The sequence below is a fragment of the Globicephala melas genome, chromosome 20 (assembly GCF_963455315.2).
Source record: "Globicephala melas chromosome 20, mGloMel1.2, whole genome shotgun sequence".
Classification (NCBI taxonomy): Eukaryota; Metazoa; Chordata; class Mammalia; order Artiodactyla; family Delphinidae; genus Globicephala; species Globicephala melas.
This window is the reverse complement of record NC_083333.1, coordinates 29729837-29749730: the sequence shown is the minus strand read 5'-3', so window position 1 is coordinate 29749730 and position 19894 is coordinate 29729837.

The following is a 19894-nucleotide window of genomic DNA, read 5'->3' as shown; positions in this document are numbered from 1 at the left end:
CTTCTGGGGTGGGTGGCTATTTTTTTTTTTTTTTTTGTGGTAAAATACGCATTCCATAAAAGTTCCCACTTAAACTATCTTAAATACAATTCAGTGGCATTTAGAACACTCACGGTGCTGGGCGACCATCACCACTATCTAGTTTCAAAACATTTTCATCACTGCAAAAGGAACTCCCCACCACAAGCAGTTAGGTAGGCAGATAGGGTAGGGGGTCCCCAGAGCAAGAGAACCAGGCATGGCTTTCTTGACATAAGAGAGGCCATGTTGGTCTAAGCCGTTCTGTGATCTAAGGCCGGCCCGCGATGCTTGCCCTTGAACAGGTCTCAGTAATCACTGATCTTAGGGAAAGTAAAGGATATGCAGGAAGCAAGGAAACGCAGTCAAGAAACAATAGGTCGGCAATAAAACAGAGTCCTAGTTCCTCCTCAAGGATATACATCACAATCTCATACAGTCTTTGAGTTCTCCAGGAACAAAGGCCCCCACCCTGGGGGAGGATGGAATGGTGATGCTGACCCTCCTGATTTCAACCAACTAGAACTTGGACTCTGTTGACCTTTGCCCCAATTCTATGCCGAATTCTCCCCTGCTCCAGCCCCTTCACGAATATGCAAACACCCTTCACTTAAAACGTCCCCAATTTTGCTGTTTGGGGAGGCACTACTTTGGGAAAGATCTCCAGCGCTCTCCTTACTTGCTGCAAGCAATAAGAAATCCTTCCTCTCCCACTCTTTGGCTTGGTTGTGTATTTTGGGTTGACGTCCACCAAGAGGTGAACCCAACTTTCAGGTAACAGTTATACCCCATTCCTGTCGTCTTCCAGCCCTTGCGACCATGAATCGGTTTTCTGTGTCTATAGATTGGCCCATTCTAGACACTTCATATAAAGGGAATCATAGGGGCTTCCCCCCTGGTGGCACAGTGGTTGGGAATCCGCCTGCCAATGCAGGGGACACGGGTTCTGAGCCCTGGTCCGGGAGGATCCCACATGCTGCGGAGCAGCTGGGCCCGTGCGCCACAACTGCTGAGCCTGCGCTCTAGAGCCCGCGCGCCTAGAGCCGGTGCTCCAAGACGAGAGGCCACCGCAATGAGAGGCCCGTGCGTGGCAATGAAGAGTAGCCCCTGCTCATCGCAACTGAAAGGAAAGCCCACGTGCAGCAACGAGGACCCAACGCAGCCAAAAATAAAAAATTAAAAATGAATGTCATTCTTTAACACATTATCTGTGAATAAAGTTTTGTAAAATAAATAAATAAAATAAAGGGAATCATACAATATGTATCCTTTTGTGTCTGGCTTCTTCCTGACCGTAATGCTTCCAAGGTTCATCCATGTGGTGGTGAAACGGTGCAACTCAGATTGGAACCTGAACCCACGTTCTTTTAACTGAGATCACACACCTGGTCTCAGGACTTAATGAGGCTCACGTTCTTGATGTCTCATCACAGAAAGAATTCAGTGAGAGACAAAGTGATAGGTAAGAAGTGGATTTATTTAGAGAGAACCACACTCCATAGACAGAGTGTGGGCCATCTCAGAAGGTGAGAAAGGCACCAGGGTGTGGGGTTGTCGGGTTTTATAGGGGTGGGTCATTTCATAGGCTAATGAGTGGGAGGAGTATTCCAGCTATTTCAGGAAGAGGCGGAGATTTCCAGGAAGTGGGCCACCGCCCACTTTTTGACCTTTATGATGGGCCTTGGAACTGTCCTGGCACCTGTGGGTGTGTCATTTAGCTTGCTGATGTGTTACAGTGAGCGTATACTGAGGCTCAAGGTCTAGTGGAAGCCGACTTGTCCTCCATCTTGGACCCATTTGGTTCTAATCAGGTTATGTTGTGTCCTCAGGCTGTGTCATTCTTTTAAAGGTTGTGCCCTGCCCCCTTCCCTCCTGTTTCAGTAGCAGGTAGCAGAACTTCATTCCTTTTCGTGGCTAAAATAATATTGCATCGTGTGAATGGACCACATTGTGTTTATCCATTCGCTCATCAGTTGATGGACCTTTGGGCTGCTTCCATCTTTCGGCTGTTGTCAGCAGTGCTACTGTGAACATCTGTGTTCAAGTGTTTATCTGAACACCTATTTTCAATGCTTTTGGGTGTATTTCTGGAGTGGAGTTGCTCAGTCCCACGGCAATTCTCTGTTTAACTGTTTTCTTTCCAAAGACGCTGCAGTTTTTACATCCCCACCAGCAGTGTGTGAGGGTCCCAAGCCCTCCACGTTCTCAGCAGCACTTGTCAGCCGGATATTTTTTTTTTTTTGGCCAGTCATCTCTTCTTTGTGTCGGTGAAGAAAGCAGGATTTTGAAGGTCAAGCTCTTGCCATTACCTAACTTTTGACCTTGGTTGTGAACGTTTCATTCTGCGGTGCCTTTCTTTTTTTTTTTTTTTTTTGCGGTACGCGGACTTCTCACTGTTGTGGCCTCTCCCATTGCGGAGCACAGGCTCCGGACGCGCAGGCTCAGCGGCCATGGCTCACGGGCCCAGCCGCTCCGCGGCATGTGGGATCTTCCCGGACCGGGGCACGAACCCGTGTCCCCTGTATCGGCAGGCGGACTCTCAGCCACTGCGCCACCAGGGAAGCCCTGTGGTGCCTTTACTCCGGCACAGGTAAAGGGACGTGTTAGCAGAAGGAGGGCTGCAAAATCCTCTAACCTGGGAGCCGGATGCCTCAGGGGAGCCACAGAGGCAGGCTTACCTGGGGGAGTCGCCAGGCGGGGGTGGGGGGGCCCTTGGTGGGTCTTGGAGGGTTTGGGCTTTGGAGGGGAATCTCCCGTCTGCCATCAGCTGCGTGGCCTTGGGCAAGGACCCTTGATGAGTTTTACTTTCTTCTCAGTGAAATGGTGTCACAGAACCAGTTGGTGTCCCACCCATAGCCCCTTGACAGTCACCTCTGTTTACTCTGATGCCTGAGGCAGTGTCCCCCTGGGAAGAGGTCAGGACAGAAGTGCTGATGAGTTACGTCCCTGGGAGCAGCCCTCCACCACGGGTGCTCAGGGGGTTGATGGATAAGCCCCCAGCCTCTGTCCCCCAGAGTCACTGGGGGATGGAGCCTCCTTTGTCCGCTGAGTTGTACGGATGGGGCACTCTGATTGGCTGCCTCCCGTCCCCATCTCACCTCCCTGCTTCCCCCTCTTGATTAAATGATTTGTACTCCAATCCTGCCTCAGAGTCTGCTTCCTGGGGACACCGCCGCGACTTGGGTGTGAGGATTAGAACATCTACCTGAACCGGCCCGGGGCTGGGTACGTGGTGAGCTCTCCACGGGTTATCAGTGGTCCTCATCACCGTTAAAACAGGCAGTTTCTAATTGTCAGTTTGGTTTGGGGAGCGGGCATCTTCCCCCAGGGAAACGTGAACTGGAAACAAACGTGGAGGCAGATGGATTTGGGCACAGTTTTCTTATTCCATTAACGAGGCTCAATGGGGCGGGTGATGCAAAATCCTGGGCATTTATCTCATGAGGACAGCACGCAACGTCGGCAGCGGTTTGGTTTGTCCCCCTGAGATGCACCTTTGTGAAGCCTGATCGCAAACGAGCAGGCTTCTCCTCTGAGTCTCACCACTCAGGCGGGGTGGGGAGGGCTGCTGGGTGCGGTAATGCTGGTCTAGAAGCAAAAATTGGCTTCAGATAATCCGCAAAGTGGGTAATCAGCCATGGAAAATTGAGAGGTGGTCATGCTTATTTATACTCATCCTGATAGGGATACTCACTGGGGGAGGATGCTTAGGGAGGGAAGGGCTCAAACCAGGACAGAGCAGGAGGGGCTCAGCTCCGCAGGGTCTTCAGTAGCCCCTTCCAGAATGGGGAGGCTTCCAGCTGGAGCTGACTGCTGGAATGGACACATCTCAGCCCCCTCACGCGCACTTCATCTTTCCTTTAAGAGGCAAGACCCACTGTGATATGTCAAAAGCAGTGTCCTTGGGACCTGAATTAAAATGCTCCCGTCCTTTAAAGATGGAATATTGTTTAACAGGGCTCCCAGATTTCACATTCTTAGCAGGCTCCCCAAACTCCATTTTCCCACCAGATTTTCTTGCTGTGAAGACTCAGTTTACCACTGGCCCAGGACAAAATTCCATAGTCAAAGCGGAGCAATAAAGGATTCTATCTCTGCCTGACTTTCTATGTCTACCCAATTTGCGGCGGGGGGAACGGGGGCTCAAAGGGGACTGGGGGAGGTGGAAAGAGGACAGAGGGGCAGGGACGATCAAGGAATCAATCAATGGCACAAGTAGGCCTGAAGTCCCTGCGCACAGCATCTTCTTGCTATCAAGCTGGCACGTGGTCATGGGTACTTACCAATTATCTTGGGCAAAGATCAAGTTTCTATGGCAACCTGCTCTGCCCTCCCAGCTCCTAAATCCATACAGTCTGGGAGAGCCTCGAGCCCTTGCTTCCCAAGCTCGATCTTCTCAATGCTGTGCTGGTACCATCCGTAGTAAGAGAAACTGGGTCCATTGTGGACCCTCAACCTGGTCCTCCAGCTGACCTCTGCACCAGCCCCTGGCCCTGCTCAGGCTTGGTCATGACCTGTCCTTGGGCCAGCCCAACTTGCTGGTCCGTCTCCACTCATCACTGCCAGCTCCCGTGTCCCCCACCATCACCTGCTGCCCCCAGCAGGCAAGGGGTGGACTGTGTGTTGGGGGAGGGATTGGCAATGGAGACCCACCTGCCTGTCAGAATCCAGGTGAAGGACCAGCACGCAGGCCTGTGTCAGAAGCGGGTGACAGATGAAACGCCCAGATGCCTAGATGTTTGCCCATTCGGAGTTCTCCAGTTCTTCCCAATTTCTGCATGCCAGGTTACACTCAATGCATTTTAAGACTAAGGAATGAAGGATTTAAGCTCATCTGGGCTCCTGCCCACTGACCCTCCAGAACATGCCAGGCTCCAGCAGTTCTGGCTGTCTGCAGCTGGCCTCTCCTGGGTCAGGATACCCTTCCTCGTGCCTCAGTGGCCGCCATTCTGCTCTCGCTGGCTGGAAATAAGACGCTCCGGATTGCGTGGCTGAAGTTTTCCCCACACCCTTCCTGAGTTCTTTATATAAATACCCTCTTCATGGCCGTCACCTACTCCATCACAGAGATCCATCAGATGAAACATGCAAGCCCATAAATTATTGTACAAACCATTCCAAACAAGAAAGGCAATTTTACTTACTGAACCATTAAATTTACATACTTAAATGAGACCCAACCAGACGTCGCATGGGGATGTCCTGGGGCCAGGCGAACAATGAGTTTCAGGAAGTACTATCTCGTGTTCCCCCACCTCTCACATGAAATTAATGGGGTGCTGCAATTTAATCATCATTACAATCGCATCTTTATTTAGTTACTTAGCTGGGTTTGACCCGCTGCCTTGGGCAGCTCGGGACTCACCCCGGTGCCCTGGCCTGTTCTGACAGCCAGCGAGAGGTCAGCAGGAGGCCGGTGCGTGGCTGCGAGGCTGCTGTGTCCCAGGGATGCGTCACTGGTGGCTACCGTTTCTGCCCGCAGGATTTATTTGAAGCTGCCTATGATTTTCTCATATGTGGAAATCGGAGCCCACATTTGGGAGACACACAGTGGCCCCAAGGGGGTCTCCCTTTACCCCCACGTTGAATCTGACACTGAGTCTGGCCAATTATATCTTTTCAATAGTGCTTGGACCTGCACCTCTTTTTCATTCCTAGTTATTACCTGTGTCTGAGTTCAGGCCCCAAACTTTGTCCCTTTGGCATTAATCCAACTTCATGCCCTGGCTGCCAGAGCAACTTATGAAGAATCTAGACCTGACCTTCTCTGCACCAGCTGAGAGTGCTTCAGGGGAACCCCATTGCCTATGGGAGAAAGACCGCTTCCTGGATGCGGCACTCAAGGCTTCTCCTGCCCTTCCCTCTCGCCCCTCTGTTCTTCCAGCTTTGTCTCTTGTCACTCCCTGTCTTGGCCTTTACTGTCCACTAAAACCAAATTGCCCGGAGTCTCCATGCACTTCCCACCTCTAACCCTGCCACATTCCTCAGAGACTTGCTTATCGAATGCCCTTCCCACCTCTATTTTCTCAGGTACCTGTAACCTGGGGCCGAGGCATCATTTCCTCCATCTCCTCCCTGCAGGTTGGGCTAAACGCCCCAGGCATCTCACGGGCCTCCTTCTCTCACTCACTGCTGTGTTTGGAATGATCAGTGAACGTGCCCGTCTGGGGTACCTCGTGTCCATGTCTGAACCCTCAGCACCCATCAGAGTCTGACATACAGGGATGTTCCAAAAATTCTGCCAGGGGGAGGGGATGGCAGTCCACGGACATCCCGGCCCTCTGCGTGTGAGTTCACCCTCTGCTGTCCTCAGCCCTTGGAGGCTCTTAGTCTTCATCTGTGTGTGGCCCTGATGGAGAGACTCTCCCACAGTCACAGGGCGGGTACCCAGGCTTCCCAGCTGCTTTTCTGGACAGTGGTGGAAACTGCGTTATAGTTGTGTGTGACCTGGAAACTACCCAGAAGGTGTCAAGAAATTCCTGGTTCAGTGGTAACAGCTCCTTGGTGCTTGTCTCCTGGTCATTTTAAGAAGTGGCTGAGGATAGATCCAAACATCAATTTGCAGGAGGGAGGGGGAGATTTGAGCTTCACCCAGGGGTGGGGGCACTGCTGGCTATTTGGAGCGGACACCTACTGTCCGCTTCCCGCTGAGGTCACTCCAGTTCCCTTCCAAAAGGGGACTCGGGGGGCCCTGGCTGCCTCTGCCTATCTGTCCCCAAGCACATCACTGGGTGTCTATTCATAAGGGGAAGCGTGTCGTGACTCATCCTTGCCAGAGCACCAGACTTGGAAAACACAAACGATCTGCAGAAGATGCTGGTTTGCAGAGATGCTTGTGTGAGCACTGCCCCACCCCCACCTGCACGGCAGGGACCTGGGCTTCCCTACTGCCCTACACCCAGGCCAGGTCTCTGCATGCGTAGCACGTGTGTTTGGTCTATAGCTACACTCCCAACAGAAGTATAATGCCAACCACATCTCTAATTCTAAATTTTCTAGTAGTCACGTTAGATAAGTAAAAAGAAAAGGGTGGAATTAAATTTAATAATACATTTTATTTAAGCCAATATATCCAGAGCATTATTATTTCAACATGTAATCAGTATAAAAACTATTAATAAGATATTTTGCATTTGTTTTTGGAAGAAGCTTTTGAAATCTGGTGTGTATTTTATACCGGCAGCCCCTCTCCATCTGGACTAGGACTCCTGAGGCTCGTGTGGTTGGTGGCTACCTAATTGGACGGTACAGGGGTTCACCGGCTGATATCAGAAAATGCCTTTGTGGAAGTGAGCATCCTGAATTCTGTGGCTTGCCTTTCCTCCAATTAGGCATGCGGGGAGAGGCAGGAGTGGGCCAACTTCAGCCGTTCCCCCACCGAACAATACCCAGGGCTGCAGCAGTAGAGAGGGAAAGAGGGTGTGCAGCCCCCAGCGCCTCAGATGCAGCTGACGCTAAATAAACAGCCTCGGCAGAGGCATTGGGATGAGTTAGTCATCAGCTCTGAGGATACCAGACACCTTAAAATGAGGACCCCGCTGACACACCTGCCGGGGATGCTGAGAGCGCAGGCTCTTTCCCCGAGCCTTCTGGGAGAGCCTGGCCCAGGATGCCATCGGGGCCGTGCCCATCATAATGGAGTGAAGGCTCGCACGCAGCCCGCAGCCTGCCTGGAATCTAACCTGGGCCTCCAGGATTTCCCGGGCAGAGCCCACAGTCACTCACATACATCATGATTAATGGCTGGATACCCTGGTGTGAAAACCATTTAAAAAATGGCATTTTTGTCACAGACAGCGTTCCACACAAAGTAAAGGTCGTACATGATAAGAGCATTATCCGTCTTTCTTGGGCAAACATGCTTAACCTTGTAGAGCATGATTCCTCAGCAGATCAGCGAGGCATCTCCTGCGCTTCAGAGGGGCCGATGGTGCGAGTTTTTTTGCCAAAAGGGATGAAAGCCCAGGCAATGGTGCCACACGGGGGCTTCAGACAATGCAGTGAATTGGCTGCCGGCTTTTCACTGTGTCTGCGGGCACAGGGCACGAGGCCCCACAGCCTGTGAAAAGCTTCGGAGAAAAGAAAGTTCTGCTGACCACTGGCAGCTGCTCTCACCAGCTTTGATTTCCTCTGGATGGCTTTGGAGGGGCCTCCCCCGTCAGGCTGGGGGTCGGGTGGGAGGAGTGCACATCTCAAGCCTTAGCTGCCCAGTATGGCGCTTGGCCCCCTGACGGTGCGGCCTCCGCCGGAATTCAGACGTGGCTCTGTCTGCTTGATAAGAATGAGATGAATGGGAAAGATTTTGATTGAGACCGGGAAAGGCAGATGACTGGACAACTGGTCTATGTGCACAGAGTAGAAACCCATGCTGTGGAATGCCCTGATTCGGGAGCTGTGGGAGAGACCTGCAAAATAAGGTCAACCCGTGGTCTCAGCCACTCCTAGCATGAGTCTGATGGGCCACGATCCCGGGAGGATGGCTCACAGTCTAAGGTGTGTGCAAAGCAGCACAAGGTGGTGGGCTGCAGGCCACGCCCCTTGGGCCACGAGAGTGATCAGAGGCCTTTATTCCTGGCTATCAGCTGCATCCTTCTTGTCCCCGGTCACTCACTTACCCCCCATCACCCACTCACCCCCGCATCACCCACTTACCCCCATCACCCACTTATCCCCGCATCACCCACTCACCCCCTATCACCCACTTATCCCCGCATCACCCACTCACCCCCTATCACCCACTTATCCCCGCATCACCCACTCACCCCCATCACCCACTTATCCCCCATCACTGCTGCACACACGGTGCTGGGACACCTTTCACAGCGACCTCACTGGTGGCCTTGCTGTTTTCCACCCTGAACCAGTGTCCCCAAACGAAATCCAATTACAGATCCCTCTGGGCCTTCAGTCCTAGGGAATGGTAACATCCTTTTAACCCAGGTTGAAGTCCATCCCCCTAGTAATGGCTTTCAGAGAGTGGTGTTCTGGTAAATGTTTGACAATCAGCTCTGAAAAACAAATGTGTGTGTGTTTATTATAAATTTTACTGATAGGAAGGGTGTGTGGCACAAATTTGCCAAGAATGATAAAATACACAATATCCCCTATTGTAAATTCCGTGTAGCGAGTTTATACTCAGAATGCTTTCACTGATCTTCGCTGAACTCTTGTGTCTGTAGCCAACTCTCGAATCTGTTGCAATTCAACCCAAATGTGATCATCTTTTTTGTGCTGTTCCCAGTGTAATGGCAATAAGCTCATTTTAATTTGAATCTATAGTAACATCCTATCGCTTTCTTAAGTCTAGACAATCAACAAAACTGTATGAATCGAGCTCTAATCTGTAGGGTTTGCCAGTTTCCGTGGTGTAAATCCTCCCACTACGGCCAATTTCAAACGATGACGCTGTTGAACGCGGAGTTGGAAGGAGATGCGGGCTAGTCACCATTATATCCTATTTCTACCATACAGCTACAAGAAACAGAATCAATAATAATAAAATGTATTGGAATAATCAGGAAGTGGAGAGTTTTGCATTTTTATTTCCATTGTTTTTTAAAAAATTTATTCAATTGGGAGTGTATATGATTTAATTTTTAATTGTGGGATTTAACGACCAGCTCACAAAATTCCTGAAGATTTAATAATCGGGTCTCTGGAGCAGGTAGAAGCTGGTTCCAGCGCACCACTGCCGGCCTCTGAAAGCTGCCTCTGCCTGGTCTCCTCTTTCACCTCAGGCTACTCGCTCTTTACTCTGCTTGGCCGGGATTTCTCTGAGCTCTTCCAGCCCTCTGAGCTTTACACCTCCTCTTTCTTCTGCTTGGAACTCTCCTCTCCCTGTCCCTTTGCCCAGATACCTCTGCCTCCCCTGCCTTCCCATCCCCTCCCCTGCTCTCTCCTCCTCTCCCCTTCCCTTCCTTTTCCTTTTTACTGCCTGTAGATTCCAACCTGGAGCCTGGGGTTTAAATTACTCGCGTTATTATCTTACTTCCAGTTGCAGCAAATAACGCCACTGCCTGCTGTTTGTAATTGTCACCGAGACTTCTCTGCATTTACCCTGGATTCCGCCTGCCCTCACTGCGCAGCCAGGGCTTGGGCAGTGCAGAGACAGAGAGAAGCAGCGTCGGTGGCCAGGGGAGCGCTCTACCTCTGGCCACTCAGTCCCCCACCCTGTACTGCAAGGGCTGGATTGCGGGTTGAACGAGAAATGTCATTTGAATGGCTTTGTGGTTCCTCCAGCTTTTCCCGTTCAACAAAGGCATTATCAGAAGGTCATGTCAAGAACAAAAATCTTAGAGGAGAGTAACAAAAGTGGCCAAGGGATTAGGAAAAGGCAGTATGAAGAAGACGAAGGAAACTAGGATTTTCTCCTTCCTCATTCTAGATCGGGCCCCTCCTTCTCTGGGGGCCCCGAACCGTGTCATCAATATCTTCCTCTCCCAGGCTTCTCCTCCTAGCATCCACGCGGTCACTCTGGACTTTTTCTCCCTCTCCTTCCCTCCTCACATCCAGGCGCTCAGGATTCTTTCTCCCAGACAGTCCAGAATCCCTCAGTGCCCTTCTGGATCTCTGCCTGGGGTTTAGGGGCTGATAGGACGATGGCATCCTCCCTGGGCCTGCGGACTGTGGCCTTGCCTCTCCCACCCAACCTCCTCTCCTGCCCTAGGTCCCTCTCCCCCGCTCCCCAGCCCCAACCTCAGACCTGCTACAATCCTTCAGCTACCTGCTTCCCCCGCCCCGTCTCCTGCTGGGTCGTTCCTTCACCGGTGTGGCTGCCAGGCCCACCTGTCTCCCCGCTGTTTCTTGCCTTCATGGTTTTATCTCATCATGGTGGCTCGATAAACGTTCTTTCTGTTCCTCTCACCTATGCTCACCTGGCCAGCTGCTTTTTATTCTTAAACCCAGCTCCGTTGCCATCTGGTTCCGGAGACCTTTCCTGATACCTTGCCCACCCAGAAGAGATAAGAGCCCCTGCCCGTGCTCCCTTGTGAAGACGGACTGTCTTTTTTTTTTCTTTGGTTGTGCCACGAGGCTTGCAGGATCTTTCGTTCCCTGACCAGGGATCGAACCTAGTCCCAGCAGTGGAAGCACGGAGTCCTAACACTGGACCGCCAGGGAATTGCCGACAGGGGCTGTCTTGTTCTCACCTTCATGTTGTCAACACTTAGCACAGGCACACAGGAGGCCAGGGCTAAGCGCTTCTTGAAAAAACGGAACAAAATTTTGGGGGGGCTAGGTACAAAGCAGAAGGTCCGTGGTGGGCACCAGCTGACATCTGTTGAATGAACGGGTGGCTGGGTGAGTGGTGCATAGGGAGGCGTGTGTGAGCAGAGGTGAGCGTGGCCGTGTGTTGATGTGGGGAGCGGCTGCCTGGGTGGAGGGACAGGTGTGTGCTTCTGGCTTGCAAACATGCATGTCGTGCATGGGGTGAGCATCCTTCCTAATGGCCTTATTTTGGCTTCTCTAAATTGACTCCTGATGTGCTCAAGTGGGACCCTGGCATCTTTGGGGCTGGAAATGCCGAATGTTGTGGTAATTGTTCTTGCTAATTGCCAGGAAGCAGCAAACAAGAGATTTTTTTTTCCTCCTCTTTAACTGGATTTTGTTATGCTAATTAGGATTGTATAAGGTGTTGCTCTTGAACCTGGAGAGTTAGAGAAACATTTGCATTAATACCTGGGAAGCTGCCACAAAGCCAGCTATTATTTTAATGAGGTTTGAAGAGATGCTCCTGTTTGCAGCCCTACTTCAGGTGTGTGTGCAGATGCGCGTGAGAACGTGAGTGTGTGTGTGTGTGTGTGTGTGTGTGTGTGTGTGTTTGCATGTTGTTTGAAGCATCTGCCTTGTGCTTTGACATTTGCAAGCTGGGCTGGGTGGGGGGCATGTTTTGTTGTCCCTGCGCCCTGCCTCCCCGCACAAATCCTCTCCCTCAGCCCCTCCTGGGTAGCCTTGGGGGTGGGGGCGGGGCAGGAGAAGTAATGAGCTCTTAGATTCTGGTCCTCACTTTTCAGGTCTCTTACCAAGGTTAATTAAACACCAGTCACCATTTTCCAGATTAGAAAGTGAAAGGGGGGCTTCCCTGGTGGCGCAGTGGTTGAGAGTCCGCCTGCCGATGCAGGGGACGCAGGTTCGTGCCCCGGTCCGGGAAGATCCCACGTGCCGCGGAGCGGCTGGGCCCGTGAGCCATGGCTGCTGAGCCTGCGCGTCCGGAGCCCGTGCTCTGAAACGGGAGAGGCCACAGCAGTGAGAGGCCCGCGTACCGGAAAAGAAAAAAAGAAAGAAAGTGAAAGGGAAGGCCATTCTGCCCTGGAGCCCCCAGCCAGGGGATGCAGGAAGAGAAGAGAGGCTCTCACTTTCTGGCTCAATACCTCCGATTCTCCTTTCCCTTCCTCCCCCATCCCCTTCCCTGGACCCAATACACAGCTTCAGAGACTCCTGCGCAGGGAAGCTCACGGAAACTCCTCAAGTCTGAAAACCTTACAGAAGCCGTAGATGTCAACTGGGCCTGATTTTCTAATTTCATCTCGTACAAGCTTTCGGGATGCTAACATGATTAAGTTCTTCACACAATTTATTAGCATCATGTTGGAAATCCAGTAGTATATTATACTGTCTGAGTAATCCAATTAGCAAAACGTATTTATTTAATGGGGATATTAGCCACACGCGATCCCACACCAAGTCCCAACCCAGCCTTCCTGGCTCTCCATGCGTTTCCCTGGTGGGAGGGGACTCGGTTAACACGAGAAACTGTGACAGAGGGGGAGGCAGCCACTTTACGGTGTGGGGCGGGGGGCAAGGCGGCCCTGCTTTCAGCCTAGGCAGATATTAGCACCCCCATTTTGCAGACGAGGAGACAGGCTGCTTCCTAAGATTGCCAGGTAATGCAGGTCCGAAGCCTGAGTTTTTGCCACGTGAACACCCCCTCTCCCTGGTTTGTTTCTCTCTCTCCTGGGAGGGGTGAGGGGACAGGTGGCAACACTGTCACAACAGCCCCTCTTTCAGGTGAAAGTTGAAAAGGAACTCTGGCAAAGTGACAAGGACCCCAGCTACTCTGACTCTCCCAAGAGGATGGTGGGGCTTAGCCATCCCTCCTACCCTCTTTCCCTGTGCAGCTCAGGGGGAGGGAGGGTCCTGGGTGTTGCGTGAAGGAGGTGGTGAGCAGGTGTGCTGGCCTCCTGCCAGCAGGAATAACAGGAGAAAACAAAGGGACTTCTCGCTGGCACTGGGCATCCTCGCTGCAGTGTGTCCTCCAGGCTCCCTCTACCTGCAAGGATCAGCCCCTGTGCCTGGCGCTCCCCCTCCTCGGGGGCCCAAGACAGCCAGAAGGACACGCCCAGCCACCAACTTGGGGCTCCCGGGATCACAGCAGACCCGGGGCTCCCCCTTCCCCCACCAGGAAAGCGCTTTTTTTGTTGTTTTTCCGGTACGCGGGCCTCTCACCGTTGTGGCCTCTCCCGTTGCGGAGCACAGGCTCCGGACGCGCAGGCTCAGCGGCCATGGCTCACGGGCCCAGCCGCTCCGCGGCATGTGGGATCCTCCCGGACCGGGGCACGAACCCGCGTCCCCTGCATCGGGCAGGCGGACTCTCAACCACTGCGCCACCAGGGAAGCCCAGGAAAGCGCATTTTTAAGGCTCCCTATGGAGTTCTCAGCCCCCCCGTGTCCCCACCCCCCAGACTAATAGCCGCGGTGTTCCACCTTGCACATTAATGACAGGTGTGCGGCGGGTTTCCTGACATCACACTGGTCCGGGCCGAGCCGCACACCCTAAGGCAGCTGAAATCCTAACAGCTTTTCCTGACTGCCTCCTGCCTCAATTCTGACACCAGGCGCTTTCTTCTTGCTCCCCACGGCTTGCTTTGTAACTCTGTCATTGTCATTGATTTTGACTAAAAGAGAAAAAGCCCGCTCGTGCTATTACCGTTCTAAGTCAGGGAGGCAGAGAGCTCTGGGGAGAGCCGGGCCACGGGTTTGGGGCAGGGGTCCACACAGAACGCACCCCACGGATCCTCAGAGGGAGGGTCAGAGCGGCAGAATGAGGGGGCTGGGCGCTGATGGCAGGTGAACGAGGTCCCTGGGGAGCCCTCTGCCGCCTCCCGCCCCCACCTGCTTTCGGGGAATATCACAGCAGAGCCCCTGGGGCAGGTGGCACGGAGGATTCCGTCTGAAAACGTGCCAGTCTGGGCCCTAACAAAGAAGAGAGGCTGTGAGTCAGCGCCCCACCTCTCCCGCAGCACGCAGCACATTCAGCTTAAGGCCGGGGTGTGGGAGGGGTGCAGGGCTCTCTCTGCAAGGGGAGGGGCTGAGCGTGCCCCCCTCCCACCAGGACCCATGGCCAGGGTTGGTCTTTCCAGCTCTGCGCAGGGGAGAGGGGGGCAGAGGAGGGAGGGGTCCTCCCGGAGGGCCAGGAAGGGGGCGACTCTCCCTCTTCCCCTCCCCGCTCCCGTGTTTCCTTTGCCCCACCCGCTACAGGCTAGGTACTCCCACACTGTAACCCAGTAGAGTAACCCCCTCTTCCATTTTCAAGGTGGCCAACCCTTCTGGGCATCCCCGCCTTCTCTGGGTCGCCAAGGGCCTGCCTGGAGCCCGGCTCTGTCCAAGTCCAGAGAAAGACTCAGAGAAGCCCTGAGGGGCCTCCTACACGGAAGGGACCCCCCAGCCAGTGGGGCCCTCGGGGAAGTCAAGGCCACCAATGCCCTCCCGTGGGGTGAGATTCCTGTCACGTCAGGGGAACAAGGAGGGTACCCGCAAATGCTGACTGACAGACGGGGGCCATTGCAGGGTGGGGGTGTCTGGTGACAAAGGTGGACACGGGGAGGGGCTACTTGGATTCTAGGAATCCTTGGCTGGGAACTCTGTGCCCTGTGGCCAGAGCTATTGGCCTATCCAACCCATGTGGCGAGGTCCTCTCTATGGGCATCTGGGGCACCCGAGAAGCAGGGCCTCCAGAGCACACTGCTTTCGCGTAACTGTGGTCTTTCAGCGGCAGTTTTCATTAACTGTGTGGCCAGATGCAGTTTAATTGGAATCCGTGTATAGCACTTTCTCGTGCTTTTGATCAAACACTTTGACCACTGATGCATCCCCATTTCTGGTTTGAAAAATGCATTGACAAAGGGATGCAGGTCCCTCCAGGTGACAAGGCTCTGGTCCTGGAGGAGGGCAGTCAGGGGCAGGCCCCTTCCTGGGGGCTCTGGGCCCAGCGCCTGGCCTGCAGGGGAGAGGGTCTTGAGTAGAGCCCTGTGGATAGGCTCCTGCCGGCGGCGTTAGCCGCCTGTGGCTGGGCAGAAACATTGATGCCACTGCCTGCCTTCTGGGGTGCCTGACCGCTGATTCATTGCAACTGCAGGTCGTGGATCCTGAGCGGGCATTTCCTGCTCCCCCCACCCCACTCCCCCTGCGAGCACTGGTAAGTGGGCATCTCAGGGCTGGATTTCAGCTGCTGCTTCCCAGCAGGACAGCCATGCACCCCAGTTCGCTTGTGACGGTCCAGCCCGGGGAGCTGGCTCTCATTGTGGGAGCTGTCAAGCAGTTTCCTGCGTTTGCAGAGCCAGGGCACTGAGAGGATGTGGGAGGGGCAGCTTCCGGCCCTGGGCGTCCTGGCAGCTGTTCCCAGGCAAGAACCCACCCCCACCGCTGCCATTGGTCCTTCTGCCTTTTCTGGGCAGAGTGGGGAGCGATGCCTGCTCCCAGGGGGCTGGTCCATTCCATCCCCCAGGCTGCCCGGTGGAGGCCATGCCCACCAGCTTAGGGGGCCATCCTGGCCAGCCCCGCACAGGGCAGCCTTGTCGCGGGCCTCCGTACAGCAGCTGCAGCGTCACTTATCCTGTCTGCTGCCAGCTTGGCTGGCCGTCCTTCTCTCCTACCCAGGGCCTCAGCCCTCCCCGGTGCCCTGCTCTTGCTGGAAGAGCAGGCGGGCACGCTGGCCCTGGCTCTCCCTCCATCCTGTCTCCTGGAGTGCAGTGTCTGGTGGCCACGGGCAGCCTGGTGCTGGCTCAGGCAGTGGGGAACTGGACACACCTCTGGAATGCCAGCTCCCCGAGGGCAGGCCCCACTGGCTTCTCCACGGCTGCACCTCCAGGACACAGGGCAGCACTGGGCATGGAGCAGGGCTCAGGGCACGTGGGTGAACAGATAAGTCATCGGAGAGGTGACAATACCATATCCCTTCCCCCAGCCAGGATGGGCACATTTGCGCTCTCTCCGTGGAACAGAAGCCTGACTTCTGGGAGGTGTGTGGTGGGATGGATGGCAGAGAGGCTGAGGGGTGGGAGAGGCAGGGGAGTGAGGGCAGACCTTGGAGAACTCCAGAAAGGGTAGATCAGCAGTGACTCGCAGGTATCAGGAGCCCCTCCTCCGGCCAGAGTGGCTGGATAGGCCACCCCATTGGAGTAGCTTCAAGAATAGGCAGTGTGGTATAATGGTTAGAGCACAGGCTTTGCAGGGACACAGACCTGGGTCCATATTGCTGTGTGACCTTGGGGAGATCTCTTAACCTCTCTGTGCCTGTTTCCCCATTTGTTAAATAGGAGTGACAACAGCAATAACAACAGCCTTTCCAGGGTTATTACGGAGATTCAATGTGATAATGCATGAGAATGTTTAAAACAGTGCCTGGCACGTGGCTAATTGTTAATAAATTTTAGAGAAAAGTTGCCAGTAATAATAATAGCCAAAGTGCGGGCGTTGATAAAAGCCTCAGGAAACAAGAGGCCTGGATTTTACACCCCACAACCACACCTGGCTGTGTGATCTTGGGAAATGCGCTTGTCTCTCTGGTCTCCGGATGAGCTCCCTGTTGGTTAGGGACGGAGAGGCCTGGGCAGGTGGCTGCTGGGGTCCTGACTTGGTCCTGTGACCTTTCCGCATTAAGTGATGAGAGGTCTACGGCTCACAGCCTGCTGCTCTAAGAACAATCACATTCCATCCTCACGCCTTCTCTGGGCCATACACTGGCCAGTGACCATGACCATCATATTTCCAGTGAAGAGATGAAGGTCCACGTAGTTAACAACTTGCCCAAATCACGCCTTCCTGGCCACGAAGGGCCAGAGCCCAAGTCTCCAAACTTTGCCCAGAGTTCCCGTGGCCTCACAGTCTGTGGGGTCTATGAGACCTGTTGGTTGGTTGGTTGGTTTTTAATACATGGCCATCTATGGTGTTAGCAACCCAGACAATTGATGCGAACGTGTAGAAGGCCCTGCCCAGGGAGTTTGAATAGGAATATTCTGGAATGTACTATTAGAGCACATTACAGCCACAGATCACGGATCTGATGCCCGACAGGTTACACAGTACTCTGTTCACCTCATTTCATCTGTTTTTCCCTATAGCCGCTGAGGTCTTCATCCCATTTTACAGATGGGAATGAGGCTCAGAGAGGCAGGGATTTGCCCACAGTCCCAGAGACAGCAAGTGTTGTAGAGGCAGGACCTGCGCCCAGATCTTTGGTTTCTGGGCCCGAAGGTGCCGTCTCTGAGATCCACTAGTATCTTATGACCTGACCAGGGCCCAAGGGTCATCGAACCTTTGCTCCTCTGGGGAGAAAGCTCAGGCAGAGGCCACATCCCGTTCTCCAGGGAAACCATGCCCTGCCATTGACCCATCACAGCCCAGGGGATGCTGGGAAAATCCCTGTCAGGTGCAGAGACCCCTCCCCAGCCCCACAGTTGTTCTAAAAAGGGAGTTATCTACCCGGAGAACATTCCCCAGGAATAATTGCTGAAAGGCCTAATTTTGGAGATAACCACCGTTATAAATGTCTCATTACTTTAATTAAAGTCTCATCCATCACTGACATGCTGTTCCCTGAAGCACAGGGGCTCAGGCGGCAGCAGCCAGTGTGTACTCCACCGAGAGCCAGAGCGAGGGTTTGCACAGCATCCCCACCCAGCCTCCTTGTTTGGACGCTGGCGGCCCTGCCCAACCTCTCACAAATGCCGCATTCCCTCCTCCACGGTCCCACGAACCCGTGTCCCTGCAGAGACCTTCCCTGCCCCAGCTGCATGAGAGGGAAAGTCAGCAAAGCCGAAACGGTGCTGGAGGAACCGGGCTGTGACTGTCTGTACAGGAAGAGGTGATGCTAAGAGCAGGGCGTCTCAGGAGACGCTGGGTGCGACCCCACTATCTCGTGCTGGGGTGTTGGGGTGTATCTGTCGCAGCAGTGGTCATCATAACCTCCGTTCACGCGTGGCCCTAACTACCCACGTTAGTGTGCTCGGCGTCACGGCAGCTCTGGGAGAGTAACATTCCTGTTTTACACATTCGGAAACTGAAGGGGCAGGACTGAGCCGCCCGAGGCCACTCAGCTCATAGTGACCCAGGTGGGCCTTGAGGTCTGCGTGTCTGACTCTGGAACCTTCCGCATAAGCCCTCATGCCAGAGAAAGTACCATTCCTCAAGGGGAGCGGCGGGGCTGGGCCTGCCGGCCACAGGAGGGCTGAAGGGCAAGGCCAGAGCTGGTTTTGCTGCAGCAGAGACAGAGTGGAGTGAGAGCCCGAAGCCGGGACTGGTGGGAGGGGGGCAGCAGGCGCCAGCCCTGGGTTGGGTGGGGGTGGGCTAGGGCGTGAGGACTTCCTGGTAGGCAGATGAAGGGAGGTGAGGATGGGCAGGGTGGCCTCTGGAGTGTCTCCAGCAGGAACCGGGCAGAGAAGAGGCAGCATTAAGTGTGGGCCCAGGCGGCAGGGCCCGGCCTGTGGGCTGCCTTTCAAGGACCAGTTTGCTCCGCCTGAGAGGTTTCACGAGGACCCAGGGCACGGCGCAGTGGGTGAGGGCAGGCCCAGGTAGATAGATAGAGACTCTGAGGTTGGGAAGGGGCCTGGGTCACATGGGACAAGGGCAGTGGGGTCTGAGGTCTGAGTAGGCTTGGACACAAGGACACAAGGCAAAGGCATGTTAAGAGGGGCCAGGCTGGAGGGACTGGGGGTGGGAAGCTGGGGTGGGGGTGGGAGACTGGTAGCTTCAGTGAGAAGGAAAACCCCTGGGGTCTCCTGGTGGGACAAAGCCTGGGGGACCTTGGACCCGAGAGGGACGGGCTTGGATGTCAGCCGCGGGGCCTCTGGATCCAGATAAAAGGGACCTCACTCCCTTCCCCATCCTGGGGAGTCCACCCTGACTACACTGATGTGGTCTCATTCTAAAGTTTTGCCTTTTTTAGAATTTCCTATAAATGGCATCATACAGCATGTAGCCCTTTGAGTCTGTCTCTGTTCACTCGGCAGAAGGGTTTGGACATCCATTGTCGTGTGGCTGTATCAGCAGCTCGTGCGTTTTTATTGATGAGTAGCGTCGCATTGCATGGAGAGGTCTGTCTGTTTATCCCGTGACCTGTTGATGGACGGGGGGTCTGGCTCCAATTTGGGGCTGTAATGAATAAAGCTGCTGTGACTATTTGCCCACAGGTCTCTGTAAGAACATATGTTTTCTCTTCTCTTGGATAAATGTTGAGAAACGGACTCGCTGGGTCATAAGGTGTGTGTGTGTTAAACTCTATGAGAAACGACCAAACTGTTTTCCAAAGTGGTTGGACCTTCCTGGTTCCCATCAACAGAGAGCGCAAGTCCCATCTGCTCCTCCCCGCTCCCTCATCTGCAAGCCAGGATGAACTTTTTTTTTTAATAATTAAAAAAAATTTTTATTTTATTTATTTATTTATTTTTGACTGCGTTGGGTGTTCGTTGCTGCACACAGGCTTTCTCTAGTCGCGGCGAGTGGGCGCTACTCTTCATTGCGGTGCTTCTCTTGTTGGGCGGTGGGCTTCTTATTGCGGTGGCTTCTCTTGTTGCGGAGCATGGGCTCTAGGAATGCGGGCTTCAGCAGTTGTGGCGCACAGGCTCAGTAGTTGTGGCTCGCGGGCTCTAGAGCTCAGGCTCAG